At 36.8% G+C, this 15,589-nt stretch overlaps 1 long non-coding RNA gene across 1 annotated transcript; it reads right to left on the bottom strand.

Moving 5' to 3' along the window:
* Positions 1–1,235: 1,235 nt before the first annotated feature.
* On the bottom strand, positions 1,236–14,459 carry LOC124151222. The gene is made up of 2 exons (XR_006863339.2): positions 14,310–14,459; positions 1,236–3,853 (listed from the first exon to the last, which is right to left on the bottom strand). It is a non-coding gene; the product is annotated as an uncharacterized LOC124151222 (long non-coding RNA).
* Between the last annotated feature and the right edge of the window lie 1,130 nt (positions 14,460–15,589).

Raw genomic sequence — 15,589 nt, 5'->3', positions numbered from 1 at the left:
ATTGAAACATCATAAGCAAAAAGATCAAAAACACTTCAGATGGAAATATCACATTCATGCCCATTATAAGAGCCAGGTTAAAAGAAAGTACAACTCTACCTAACTTGTTTTTAAAATACATATCTTGTTATGCAAATACAAGAGAAAGTTAAAGGGTTCTTGACCTGTAGTTTAAGAAGTCAAGATGGTTGGTGAATAGTTTCAAGATGTTTAAGAAATTTGAATCACTTAAGTATTATTTCTTGTAAGTGAATAATATAAAACCATTTGTTCATAACTGTTTGATTGGCAAGTAAGAAAAATGTAAAACTTTATGAATAACAACTTTTGGTTTATTGCCAATTATCAGCTTGTTATCTATTACTGATGTCCATGTTAATCTGCTGCTTATCACAACATGTCATGCATATATCTATCTCTCATCACTTGGTTGTTGTCACTCCAGCTTGATAACGGTGTAAGAATCTACATCGAAACGTTGCTGTATGCAATAAACCAGAAGTTGTTATCCATAAAGTATGTTCTTTTGGTTTGGGTTTTTTTATACTCATTTGTTCATAATAATAATTATCTTGCCTTCTGTAGATGGTACATATTTTCATATATCATAATTTCAGCTTCAAGGACTCTACAGTTTCAGTAGAGATTCTGTACAAAAGTGTCATACTACAAAGTACAAGTCAATAAAACATGCACAGAAGTGTATATCATATACCAAGCACAATGGTACAAAGTGCATACCAAATTTCAATTTCATACTTAAAGAAATGACTGTAAGGGCAAATTGGTACTTACCGTTAGATATCAACAGTTTCCATTGTGACAAAACAAAAGTGTATTACTTACCAGATACCATAGGAACTTTACCTTAACATGCTTAGTGTCCTTATGAATGTTGGATTTAGACACTTCACAATTTCACTCAATATTGACAGAAATGTTGTCAACATGATCAATGTGGCGGTCATGATTTAACATCCAAGTAACGAAACTGATGTTCATTGTGACATTAACAAGTTTGTATAAGTAGATAGTTACAGTCTGTAACTTTAGCTCTAGTTCAATGCCTGAATCTAATAAAATTCTAGTAAGCTCAACTAATAATAGTCCATATAATAAACAAGGTTTTGGGCTAGTAGTCTAAAAGTTTTTGGTACAGACTGATACAAAATGGCATGAAATATACCTTAAATTCCAACATAAAAGTATCCAGCAAAAAAAACAGAAACACACAGTGTAGGAAAGGCTCTTGTTTAATAAATTGCTTGCATAAAGACAACCAGGACTAACACAGATGTGGCTAGTGAGGTTAACAAAGCACAAAGAAGGCATGACATTGACAATCAGTAGTCACTATTGCTGCAATGGATACTCGACTAAAAGTGGTTATGCATAATAAAACAATGCAACAATGATGGCTGAAAAGCTTCCGACAGCTGTAATCTCCAGGATATAAGCCAAATGAAGAGCCTCATCAACCTAGTTTTTAGATCTAAAAAGTAAGTATTATCATGTTGGTATTGGTACTGGTAGAGTAAAACAGAACGTTATTTATGGTAAGAAGAACAGAATGGCATGGCAACCAAAGGAGGGATTTGTATCACAGACATACATGGAATTCGTTGGAGGAGGGCATGTCAAAAGGAAAAGAAACCACAAGATTTAATTAATATCAGATCAAATCTTATTATACTGACCAATTTACAGTATTCAGTTCAGACACCAGGACTAAAATTACACCTAGAGTATTCAACAACATGATAATACTGTCTTTGAAAGAAGGTATACATTTCTATCATGAAGTATAAGATATCTTAAGTGAGGCATACAAACTACATAAGTTCTATAATACTTAGTTACCAAAATTCTGTAGTCAGCTATGTAATGAATCAATGAACTACATATATATTTTCATGAACCTAGTGTGGGTTGGATCCTTTCTCTTCTGCCTGTTTCCAATCAAGATCAATACTGTCTAATTAGCACTGGGTGAAAGTAAGAGGTCACTATTATCCCTTGTTAATGAAGACCAGACTGACCTAGGCTATCAGCAGAGTATCTGTACACAACTTAGATGTATGAGTATTAATAAAAATGAGTCAAACCCTTGTTAATTGGTCAACCAAGCCTAACTCTATGTCTGGTAAAATAACAGGATGTCCTCAGATTTTTGTTTAGCGGCAGCAACAACATAGTTCTGATTTTAATGAGATTGTCTTACTCGTGACATTAAGGTGTTCACATGTACAGTGACTTATTTTTGTGAAATATGTTTGTGTGACAGCATCAGGTAAGCCTTATGACTGCCAGTGGTTCTGTATAGTAAATCAGAGTGTGAACAGGGTCTAGTTTGCCATGACAATATGACGTTTGCATGTGACGTTTTGCGAAACACTATGATATCCATATGTTTCTGGACAGGCCGGCGGACCAAACTGAATGGATTGTCACATGATGGCAACTAGCCAATCACAAAGCTGGATGTCATTATTATGAGTAATGACAAAGAACTTTCCACATTTTCTGAAGGTTTTTTAAATATTGAGGAGTAGTGGGACCCTTTTGACACAGAACCTTGGTACAACACAGCTAATGCTATTATCTTCAGACTCAATAAAGTACAAATAATTCTCAAATAAATTAATAAACATGTACGTCGTCTAGATCATGTTTACAGATTCTTATTTCTGGAGTATAATGCACAACTACTACTACTTCATATTTACTAACAAGGTACAGTGAGGTTATGAACACACAGACTACCATCATAGCACTACCTGCATAATAGTATGAGTTTTCAAAGTCTTAAAATGATATTAAGTACAAAGCAAATCTCATATAAGAATAACAATACTGATTAAGTTTGATATGTAATAAATTAACTGGAATGATTTCATATGACACTGTGGAACTTTTTAATTATAATGTAAAGAAATACCAACAAAAACAAAAACAATACTGATGAACACCAGAGTAATTTTCATGATTCTCTATTCAAAGCATTTCTTGAAACATAATCATTGCATTATTGAAACAATTACTTCAGCTTTCTTTGAGAAAATAATATTACAGATTTTGCTCCTTGACAGCAAAAGGAAAGCATATGCATCCTCAGCAAGATTAAAACACAAATGTACAGATGAAGTGTCTCAGCTTCACCAGCAGTCCAGGAAGCCCTGTATTATGAAGTGCAAAATAGCATGTTTCCAATAACACAAATACTGTATTCCATGAATTCAGAAAGCAGGCAACATGGATAAGTCCTAGTTTTCAGCAAGATGAGAGGCAGCAAGGTGCACGAGAAGATGTAGCAAGAAAGACCTCTTCCCCAAGGACTGTTGCATCACAAGCTGTGATCAGCCGGGACCTGCATCATGGTCGAGGTCATGATCATACTGTTCCCTCAAATGATGACCACACACCACATCAATAACCTGTATTTAGCAAGTACTGAGCATATTTGAACAAGTTATTTGCAAGAGGTCCTTTAAGTGAGCCATCTTTGTCTACGGCTACAATAACATACTGGCGCGTAATAATAACAGAGGCTGAAACCTTGACATCATTTACCATCTTGGATGATTTCAAATTCAGCTGGTTCTCTAATCGATTTGCTACAATATACTTAGTGCCTTCCATATAAATCCCACTTGCAAAGCAGGACTCGTCTCCTTTGCATGCTTTGACCAGCTCTTTGATCTCTTCTGTAGTAAGGTTCATAGTTTGGAGACCATTTTCCTTTGATGTGACCACGGTTGCTCCTTCAATGGATGCAATGGCAGCCTTTGACAATATGCCAGAACCCATGAGGTATCCTCCATTGATATGTTCATCCCACGACATGGTTCACAATCTGCAACAAGAACACATGAAGTAAAGGCCAATTTAAAGTCAAGTAATGTCTTTTCCTTCACAGGAGGAGCAAATGGGAAATTCATCACACTTTACTCAAACACTGTAACACTTTCATGTAATTTAGGGTTAACAGTAACCACATGCAAAAGAATCAAATGAGGGAATCGGTCTGTTACTTTAGCCACTAGTCCAAGACCCAGTCTAGTCACACTCTGCTTGGCCTAGTAAGCTCAGCTAATGATAGTACATACATGTACCACTAAATATGTTCTGCTGAAAATGATGGTAAGAGCCGAATTCGGTCCAGCAGTCTCAAACGCTTTTGACACTTGGGAATGCTGTTTGACACTGCATAATTCCAGCAATACCACACCAGCCAGTAAATACTCAAGTATGGGCCAAGCAAACCAGTGACAGAAAGCATGAGCATGATCCAGTGTCAGGGTCACCCCAGACCCACAGTACTTGGCGTTAAAACATGACAGGGACCTTATTTGCACAGATGTAGAAAAATCAAAACTTGCTGGTCACTGTTGATCTTTTACATTACTAATATCATATAAACAGCAATACATTACAGAGATAAATGTTATGAATGAAGGATTTGAATATTGCTTAACTTCACTGATGTTATTTTTCAAAGCATTATCATTTTTCCAACATCAATGTTAATCATACTTCACATCACACTAGTTTCATGCTGGTAAATACTTATTAACTAATACATGCAATCATATTATTTCAGACACAAGCATGAGCCATATATCTGCAGTTTATGCAGAAGTAGGCGAGTTCATGAAGAATACAGCTGTGGCAGCTGGATCTTTTAAACTATCCACAGCTGTTCTTAATTGTAGGAACACATCACAACGTGCCATAATTCTTCTATGCAATACTTAAAGAACTATTTTTTTCCAAAACAAACCTTTTGCAAAAGACGTGTTTAGGAACCAATATTAAGTTTTCGAATACACTTTAAAAACATAATCAAGTTTGATCAAGTTATACTGTCAGTGAATCTTGTCACTTAGATGACACAAAAGGTCAAGAAGACCCCACACTTCAAAGAGTATAACAAAGAAAATTAATTTTGTAGTAGGTGGTTCAACTTCAGACTCATTCCTGTTAACCAAGGGAGATAATCTCACTATCTAAGAGTGAGTGAGTGAGTGAGTATGGTTTTACGCTGCTTTTAGCAATATTCCAGCAATATCACGACGACTCACTAACTAAAACAATCAACATGGGCTCACTTGGAATCTGAATGCAAATGGGCCTGTTCTTCATCACCCAATATCCAAATACCACTAATTCAGCACTTTGAATCTGAATTCAGCGATCTATCCATACCATCAACAAAGTACTGTATTTTGATGATAAGCCTTCCAGTCACATCCGATAAAGTTCATTTGAACAAGAGCCCATAGGATATCAAAAGATGTCCATCAAGCCACATCCTAATGTAACAAAGATGCAGCGACAGAAACTAACATTTTTAGTCCACTAGTCCTTATGATAACACATAGCAAAACCCTAAAAAATGTCATATTTCTACTAGTCCTTATGATACCTTAACTATTGGGCACTTTGGCGAGGACTACAGGACTAGTGCCAATTTCTACTGCTGAGATGCGGCTTGTTCTCAACATGCTCAAGGGACCTTGAACCTGGTCATGACCAATGTATTATCAGCCAGCCATTGAAGTAAAGGGCAACAGGAACAAAAGTACTTTCTATCAATGTCGCTACATTGTTGCTTTCATGATACATGCAGCACATTACGGGCAAGACGTTAACTGCGGATGTTTACTATCTCTGTTTCGATGCTAGCCATGTATAGTATGTTACATAAAATACTCACTATCAAGGTGGAATCAAGTCCTGAAGGATAGCATTTTATAACAGGTCAATCTGATTCAAAGTTCAATCTGCAGTGACCGCCATACAGAGGTCCTAAAGCAAGAACTGCTCAGCAAGAACTTCCATTACTAAGGAGATAGGGACAATAACAGAACATACCTCAGATGAACACAAACAAGCAAGAAACTCTATCTTGCACTGTTACAAATGAGGATGATCACAGGTTCTTACACCCTTGAGTTCATTTTGTTTGCCTTAGCAAAAGGACCCATATATCTTATATTTTCTAATGTGAATATGACAAGGACCCCATGACTTTCATTTCTAAGACAACAATGTCATGTACTGCCTCCAACTCATATGTATCCTTATGTCATACATTAGATGTTCTTGAAGAGGAAAATAGATTTCTTTTAGATTTTTTGTCACTAACAGACAAACAGTTACTACTATCCTACCCCTGTCTAAATTTGGCAGTGTCTTGTAAGTAACATATGTTGAAAATGTGACACATTACAGGGCTCAATTTAGTTATATAAAACATGCACAAGTTTTTACCTATTATTAAAAAATGCAACCTAATATTTACGCCCACATGCACCAAGTATATGTATAATAATTCTGAATAACTCTTACAACTCCACAAAATCGATCTTTGAACACACTTAGTGTCTCTAAAGTCTATTTACCATACTACATCACTAATCCCTGTGTTACGTGTAATTTGTCATGCTTTCTTAGGCGTGACATCATCAAACTGTGGGTACTTCAAGATTATGGGCACATGTTCCTATCATGTTCTTCAGCAAAGTGTCATTAACTGACAGCAGACCAGCCTATGTTTCTACTTTGATGAATTTAGGGGACCAGGGTGCAACCTGGTTTTGTTAGGTGCAACTTGGTTTTCATGTCAGTATGCACCTATTGCAAGCTAAATCAATTTCCTTAAATTGAGCCCGGCACTGCATATAACTCAATGTAACTAGTAAGACTGGATTATGCTGGTCTATATACTAAGACTTAAATATACTGAAATTAATGCCAAATATATTTGGGGGCAAGTAGACTCAAATGTTCTTGGCACTGACTATAATTAATTAAACTTGACTGAATTCACCAATACAAAATCTATTAAAGTTCCCGTGATCCAAGTATCTCAATTGCATTCAGTACTCAACACAAATTCTTCTATAGAAAGAAACAATTTTACCAATGACAGCTGGCACAAACTTTTCTTTCCATCTAAAATATCATTGGTGGGACATTCGTGGAAGTTTGTGGATCCGCAGAAGATTGTCATCCTTGTTAATGTGAACAATCATCCTCCACTTCCTAGATGAATGCAAGCAATGTCCACAAAACAATGTTATGTTAGGAACTGGCACCAAGCCAGAATGTTACAGATTACTCACCTATCACAAATGCAGGATCTAAATATCAATACTGTATATATCTCATGCTATGTGGTTGCAATAAAAGTACCATGCTTCAACATGTTATTGTTAGTAGTAATCTCACAGGTTATTTATGTTAACACTAAACCGACCAGCTGTCACTCCAACATGCGTAGTACAAGTCATCCTGCTAACTGCTCGTACAGGTAACCACACCATGCAGATTTACCTTTGTGTCCACTCCTCAACTTCTCGGTGTCAGTAGAAATTCCTCACACCAGTATCCACTTTGTTTCCTTTATGATCTTGTCAGGTAATGTTACATATAATGCACGAAGCCTGCCTATTTCACAGGTTTAACATATGCATGATGATCAGCCTGTGATTAAGCCACTAGTCCGAAGACCGAGTCTAGTAAACTTCTGTTCGGTCTTGTAAGCTCAGCTAAATACTCCATATGACAACACTTAACTCCAGTCTGCGACATTAGCCACTAGTCTGAAGCGAGAGTCTAGTAAAATTATGTCGGTGTAGTATTTTTGTTTGTTTGTTGTTTAACGCCGCACTCAGCAATATTCCAGCTATATGATGGCGGTCTGTAAAATAATCGAGTCTGGACCAGACAATCCATTGATTGACATCATGAGCATCAATCCACGCAATTGGGATTGATGACATGTATCAACCAAGTCAGAGAGCCTGACCACCCGATCCCGTTAGTCGCCTTTTACGACAAGCATAGTCACCTTTACGGCAAGTATGGGTCGCTTAAGACCTATTCTACCCCGGAATCTTCACGGGTCTATCGGTGTAGTGAGCTCAACTACTAACAGTCCAAATAATATCACTACTGAAACTGCTGCTGAGGGCCATGTTTACCGGTAGGCTAGTAGTGTGTTTCAGCACAGACTGACACTCTACTGAAAATGATCATTAGTTAGCTACATCCACAAATAGCATGAAATATGACGTTTTTTGTTTCTGGCTATGAAGACACACAATCAGCCAGGTCACATACTGTAACCACCTGATCTTAATGTTTAGACAAGCATGGATAACTTGGGACCAATTCTGCCACCGAAGTTCCACAGCGGTTACACTCTCAACCATGTTGGCGTATGTTTCCTTGATAAATGTGTAGGTATGCAATATGAACCTTCTGCTACGTGGAGGCACTTATGATATGTTATCACATACTTTCAGGTTATTCTGGAACATTGTATATTCAACACTCTCAAACAATGTTCACTGGGGTAGATATTGATTCTGGTGAGTGAGCAATATTCCAGCCACATCACGGTGGCCAGTGTATAATGGAGCCAGGAAACCAGTGACTGATACTATGAGCAATAGCCCACGCCATAAGCATGATAAGGCTATACCCAATCAACCAAGACCACACAATCGATTTTAGTCTCACCTAGAACAAGCAGCATAGGTTACTGAGGACAAACAAAATCCCCCACATAAATCATGTCAACTTACTCTCATGACAGACAAGTGCCATCAGAAAACACTGCTATTGGGTAGTTTTTAAGGACACATTATGGTGTTTATCTCTAACTGTTATTAGACTGTAACTTGCTGTAACTAGGTTCACACTAATAATCTTCATCTAATTTTGATAAACATAACTATAGGCTAGTACACAGGAACATATAAAATTCATCGTTAAATGTGTTATAAGATACAACCATTCATTATGAGATATAGTCCTTAACTTAAGATTAGAAAATCTCTAAATAATCCTGCCTGAAGGATAATGAGCCATTTAAATTCAATTTTTCCAACTGTATTACACGATATATATCTGACAAAACAAAAAATTAACAATTGTTTGTACATTGTATTACCATAATAAGATATCCTGTGACTTATTATCAATAACTGAATAAATACAATAAGTAGCAATCAGACAACTATTCACCATGTTCACTGATGCTCAGATGTATCATGATACTTCAAATGTCAATACAACTATCTTATCCTAGACTGGCTCCGGGCTGCTGTATATGCTAGAGGGTTATTGGTAGGTTTGTGTGTCTGACACACACTGAGCAATATTCCAGCAATATGTAGGCAGTTTGTGAAATGAATCTGGACCAGACAATCAAGTCATTGACATCCTAACCTTCGATCTACGCAAATGGGATACGATGACATGCATCAACCAAGTCAGAGAACCTGACCAACGGATCCTGTTAGTCGCCTCTTACAGGAGCATAGTTACCTCTTATGACAAGCATAGTCATCTCTCACAACAAGCATACTGGCTTCTTACTGCTAGCTCAGTCATCTCTTTGGCATATCACTCAAGAAATGTTTTTACAATAAACATATCTTTCATCAGCAGCTTGTCATTATTAAATCCAAACCAGACAAAAAACTTCTGGTTTCTGGCTACGAGTAAAAGACGAGTAAAATCTGACAGTCTTACAAATGTAACTTATCATTCAAGCACAGTATCATATTTCCAGGCTTGCCTCATTCATGTCATATCAAATTAAGTTTTAAGTCTTACTCCAGTCCTTCCTACATTCACAATATCCTTCCTTAATAATAAGACAACCCCATCATTCTTCATCAACTCACTATAATGATACTAACTCACAAGAGCAGACTACGGAAGTTATCTTATCAACTGTATCCTTCCAACCCTTGTCAGTCTGGCAAGTGCTCTCTCAAGTACTGGTCCTTGTCATCAGTGATAGGAGACAGGGGCCCTGGACATTCTGAATATAACTCATTCAAATTTCCATCTGCCTGCATTTACAAGTCATCTGGTAAGCTTCAAACTGCTATGCCTGGGCCCAAGGGTCTGATTGGCTGTAAGTCTTGACCTGCCATTCATGGCAGATAATTGGATAAGCATAGCTTGATGTATAATTGCTTCCTCAAATTCACAAGACTTCCTTCCTGGTGCCACTGTAACGACTTACGGGGTAAGAATGGTTAAGTATCTGAGTCATGTAGTCTTCATGTTTCTTTGCTTTCATTTCTAAAAGATTTTTATACATTTGGTCTCAAGTTTCCCCAAATTGTAATGTCGAATTTAGTGAATTTGGACTGTAGGACTGTATCATATTTTGCTGCCCCACCCCATTATTTTTTAAAACATTTTTTCAAGATCCCACCCACCCCAAATGCAAGTAACAAAGTTCAATGTCGGATAAAAAACATCCCCCACCCCCCTCAAAAAGAACTTAAATCTTGAAAATGTTGAATTGCCAAGTTCAGTGGCCTTTTTTGTCACGCATTCTTGATTTTTGCCCAGTTTTTTTCGGAATGATTATCAAATGAAACTTATTTGCTGGTTTGCTGGGTGTTGAAAATCATTTGTAGGTTTTTTATCTGACATCAAACTTTTGAATTGGTCCCTAACAGTTACTGGTTACCAGACGATGCACACTTCCCAATAACTAGCACTGTTGTTTCACATCACCACCACAACATCTAGCCTTTGGGTGGCATATACCATTTAGAAAGGTGAAAATCAGCAACCTCCTTCAGCATTACAGATTCCATCTCCCAATGACCTTACCCTGAGATTTAACAGGATAGAACTCCATCACTGAAGTCAGTATTTTGGCAAAAACTGTACATACTTGTATCACCATAACCAAAGTATATTAGATAATACTTAAAATAGGCAGCATAAATGCACACCACCTGGAGTACTGACTGATTCCTAATCCCAAATTGAAATGGAAAGTATTTTTTTCTGCCTTCTGGTGTCTATCTTCAAAGGTAATTTTCCAAGTCTTAGTCTAATCGTGTTTATTTTTTTCAGTTTTCTACGTAGCAAATGTCATCGAATCTTATTCAGGACTCACAGAAACTTCAAAAAGATTCCCTCATCAAAGAAGCACATTACCAACACTTGCTACCAGTAATTGTCTCAGGCAGGTTCTAGTGAGACTGATAACTTCCTGGTCATGTGACTGCATGATCATGTGACCAGGTAATCGCCGACTGAATTCCTGGCAAGCAACATGGAGAAGCATCCTTTCATCCATATGGTTTCTGTTAGGTCGCAATAACCTATTTCATCCATCTTTCGGGGTGTTTTCTTTAACAATGCTCAGTAATCAAGGTAGTACCTTTTTATAAGTAAGGGATCTTCATGACCCAAATGTCATGTAATTAAAGGCTTATTGGAACCCAAATTCAAAAACAAAAGCAGCAAATAATAAGGCCACCAGGTGTCACCATAATTTTGAATACTGATAAGTAGCAGCATAATTTTGAATATTAAAAAGTAGTGTAGGAAGGGATAACTGATGTTAAAAATATATTTTTAAATATTTTCTGGTAGAGATGAATTGTAGATTTGCATCTAATGGAATAACATATATAAAGAATTTTCCTCTTTTATATTAGCTAACAGGGATATAGTATACAGTCAAGTCCCGTTAATCCGACATGGCTGGTTGCATATGATCATGTCAGATTAACGAGTATGTCAGATAAACGAAATTAAGTAGTACCAACGTTCGTCGGTCATAGTTCGCGAAAGGTTCTTCTGAAGTGACCTGTAATGGGATGTCCTCTGCGATGGTGAGAACTTGTATCTGATTTTAATGAGATTGAGGTAATCTGAGCATGTGATTAATTCTGTTTTCTTTATTTAAAGCATTAATTTTTTGTTGTTAAGCAAAGTTTATCTCTGCAGCTTTGTAATATGCAGCTCCCAGCCGACTCGTCTCGCATCAAAACACGGGCTGTGTACTCGCGGGCAGATGACCACGGAGTACGCTGATCACTGGATTAACGAGACTGATTAATGAATGATTTCGGTAATTTGTTGCAAATTAGGTGTGTCGGAGTTGGAGTGTGAGACTGTCGGATTAAAGGGTCTATAAATAGCACTGATTAAATCGGTTCCTATCATTAGTGTCGGATAAAGCCGATTGTTGGATTAATGAGTGTCGGATTAATGAGACTTGACTGTTTATGGTCTCCTGTAGCCAAATATCAGCCTATGATAATGCCAAGATAATTATCCATGCATAGATTATGACCTAATGACCATAATGAATTAATCCCAATTTCTTAGTTGTGCTGTGTTTTTGTCCACTAGTCCTTAAAATGGTTACACACAGCAAAACCCTTTTAAAAATTCCTTAAAATATATGATATTTCTATCACTACCAAAGTAAACAATTTTTCAAATTCAATTTTATTTCAGTGATTTTGCTAGAAACAAATGGCATTGTGACATTTATGATTCTTTTAACTCTCGATAAGACATTCTTCTATAGTATTATCAACCTAAGAAATGTCTTAAGGGCATTCTGTATATCAAGAATTCATTATCTTTGAAAATGAACCAATCTTGATGCCTGCATTTCTTGATCAATCAGCAAACTGTCATTTCTTATATTCAATTATATTATTTGATATTGTTAAAATCTTTATGTTACATAAAATATTTAAGTGGGAATTCCAGAAATGTCTTTTGTAAATCACACATGACCAAACAGTACATTCAAATTACAACCACCTCTCAATGCATCAGTCATAATAACATCTCCTAACACATTATCATATCCCAAACTGTGGCCAATAATCACACAACATCCAAACTTCACACCTCTTTCACCGAAGTAATCTAACATAATACTCTCCAATCTGCTTCATCCACACACAATCCTGACCAAATATTTTGTGTTTGCTGACAGATGAGGTCATACTGACCTAGGCTTCAATGACTAAGGGTGCCTAGATCAATAATGACTGGACTGCAGGTAAATCTATCTGGAGGCAAGGGTTGCATCACATCTCTCGTTTCATTCATTTTCTATTAATTTGCAGAACAAAGGAAAACTAAAGAAAGAAACTGACACCCTTGTTTACTGGGTATTAGGATTATTATTGTGAAAAACAAAATTGTATTTTGTAACAAGATCAGACAGTTTTCATTTTTTATCCTTGATAAATTTAATCATTTTCTGTTTCCTTTTCCTGTATCCTTATAATTATTTAGAATAATGTTAAGTATTCACCAACAACAAAGGATATTGAATGATTAATTATAATGTGTACTTTTATACTAACAAAACTATTTTCAATTACGGTACTTAAAATTATTAATACAAATATTTCCCGGATGTCATATCAAATAAAATTAAAAAGTCCACTAATGAGTGTACAAGCAGTTAAATTTCACAAATATTTAATTAAAACAGCTGTTGTGTTGTAGAGCAACTGAAATTGATAATTCCACATCTGTTTAAGAAAATTCCGAATTGTATCCCTAGACATTTCCTCGGTTTAAAGAAATACAATTAATCAAACCATGTCTTCTCATTGTGACAATGAAAAACGTAACACAAGAATACTTGATTACAGAACATTCAGTCCTAAAACAGAGAAACGGTTCTACAACGGCATAAGCACCAACCCCACTCACGCACCCTTCCTTAAATAATCGTTGAAGTAGGCCTAAATGACGTTCCACAAAGTATTCCAGTAGACTATTAGTTGTTACTACTACGGTGTTGACCGTGTATCAAGTTCGCAGTTTCTTCAGATGATTAATCTGCTCCATGACTCACAGTGATTCCTGACAATGGTAACGAGTAAGAACCAGCCAGCTAGTTACCGAAGTATAGAGCGATAGGCCCAGCTGAACTGGCTGATTATCAATGGCATTGTTATCGGGTAGCGGGACACTCCTTTTTCCCTTCCTGACATCTTCTAGTTTTAGGCCCAACAACATCCAAGATATTTACCCACTGCTAACATACGATGAATATCACGAGCCCCACGATTGTACGCAAGAGATGAGAAATTTGAGAAATCTTCAACTATCCCTCACATACGAAGTGTCAGACGTGCTTTTTATCCGGTCGATGGTTCGACGGAGCGGCATGGGAGCGCTGAGTCACTTAAACCGCAGCGTGGCTAGAAGGCATCCGTCTGCTTAAAGCTTCACCGAGTATGAAAGTTTGATAATAAGTGTAAAAACATGTTCTAAGTTCATCAATATTTCACAAAACGTTAAAAATACAGTCTCAAATCCGTTCAACAATTAAAACCTTGCCGTTGTAATGTCCATTCATAGGATTCAGGAACGGTGCCAGTTGTGAAAAGTCGGCACCGGTCGGCACGCTTCAGCGACTTTTGAACAAAGGGGTCTAGGCGAGAGAAGACATAACACTAAACTTTAAGTTACAGTTCACATTGACAAACACTTACTGGTTATAGGCAATATACAGAAAACGATCGTCCTGGTGTTCTTTGTTCTCCTCGTGTTTCGCCCGCTGTAAGGCTGAACCGGTGCTTGTGATTCAAGATGGAGCGAATGCACTTGTGCTCGTGAGACGGGAGCGGCTTACACTGGCGGATTTTTCACCAATCAAAACGGCGATTCTATTCGCATCCTTCTGGCAGCAGACACTTCCTTTACCAATCACGGCTCCAGACAATGCGGTATGCATGGTTCTATGCCATAAAAAAAGTTAGGTTAAACTGAACAAACCTCGAAGGATTATCCAAACATGGAACTTTGGAAATCGTACTTCTTTTTATAAAAGCCTCCAAAAAGTCGTTTCTGAACTGGACAAATATAAATTGTTGTATGATGTATTGCCATTTCATTAAGTATTTGAATATTAGATCGCAAGATAGAAAAACCGTACTACTTCTGACAATAAAATTATAGGAGGCGTTTTGAGCCTTGTCTTATTTCTATTCTCTATAAATGAGGGGGGGGGGGGGGGGGGGGTAATAACTTAGTACGAAGCATGGACACTGGCTAATTTAATGATAAAGACGGTAACTTATATTACTATACGTATCTTGGAATTGTGTTCTCTTGTGTTTTAGTAAAATCGCTCCAATATTGATGTATGGTTCGGAAATATGGGGTAATAAATATCATGATACATATGAAAAGATACAAACAAGCCATTTTAAAGTTTTTCTTGGTGTGGGTAAATTGGCAACAAACGTAGCTATTCTGGACGTTGTATGTTTATAAATACGCAAATATGGGTTATTAAGTACTGGATTAAACTTTTACGAATGAATGCATGTCGATACCCCTTCCAAATTTATGTTATGCTTATGGAAAAGTCAGTTGGGCATCGTATGTAAGACAAATGTTATTTAATAACGGTTTTGCGTTTGTGTGGTTATTCCAAGATATTGGTGATGTTTTGGTCTTCATTTAGAAGACGCTTAAGATACATCTATTTCCACATGGTACCACAGCTTGGGGTCTACTCTCTTTTTGGTGCATTATGCTAATGCACGTATAACATGTCTACTGTAACCCCAATTATATACAACTGTACTCAGAGACAAACGATTAGTTACAGCAATGTGTAAATTTTGAAAATCTCTTCACAACTTTCGGGTCATACAGAATCTATATGTAAAGAATGTGATCATCATTTTATAGAGGATGAATACCATGTCATTTTTGTATGTAAGAAATATCTTCACTTGAGAAATAGTTTATTTTACCTCATTAC

Source organism: Haliotis rufescens, unplaced genomic scaffold, assembly GCF_023055435.1.
Source record: "Haliotis rufescens isolate VD_foot unplaced genomic scaffold, xgHalRufe1.0.p SCAF_4, whole genome shotgun sequence".
Classification (NCBI taxonomy): Eukaryota; Metazoa; Mollusca; class Gastropoda; order Lepetellida; family Haliotidae; genus Haliotis; species Haliotis rufescens.
The sequence above is the reverse complement of the archived record's forward strand: the minus strand, read 5'-3'. Positions and strand labels throughout refer to the sequence as shown.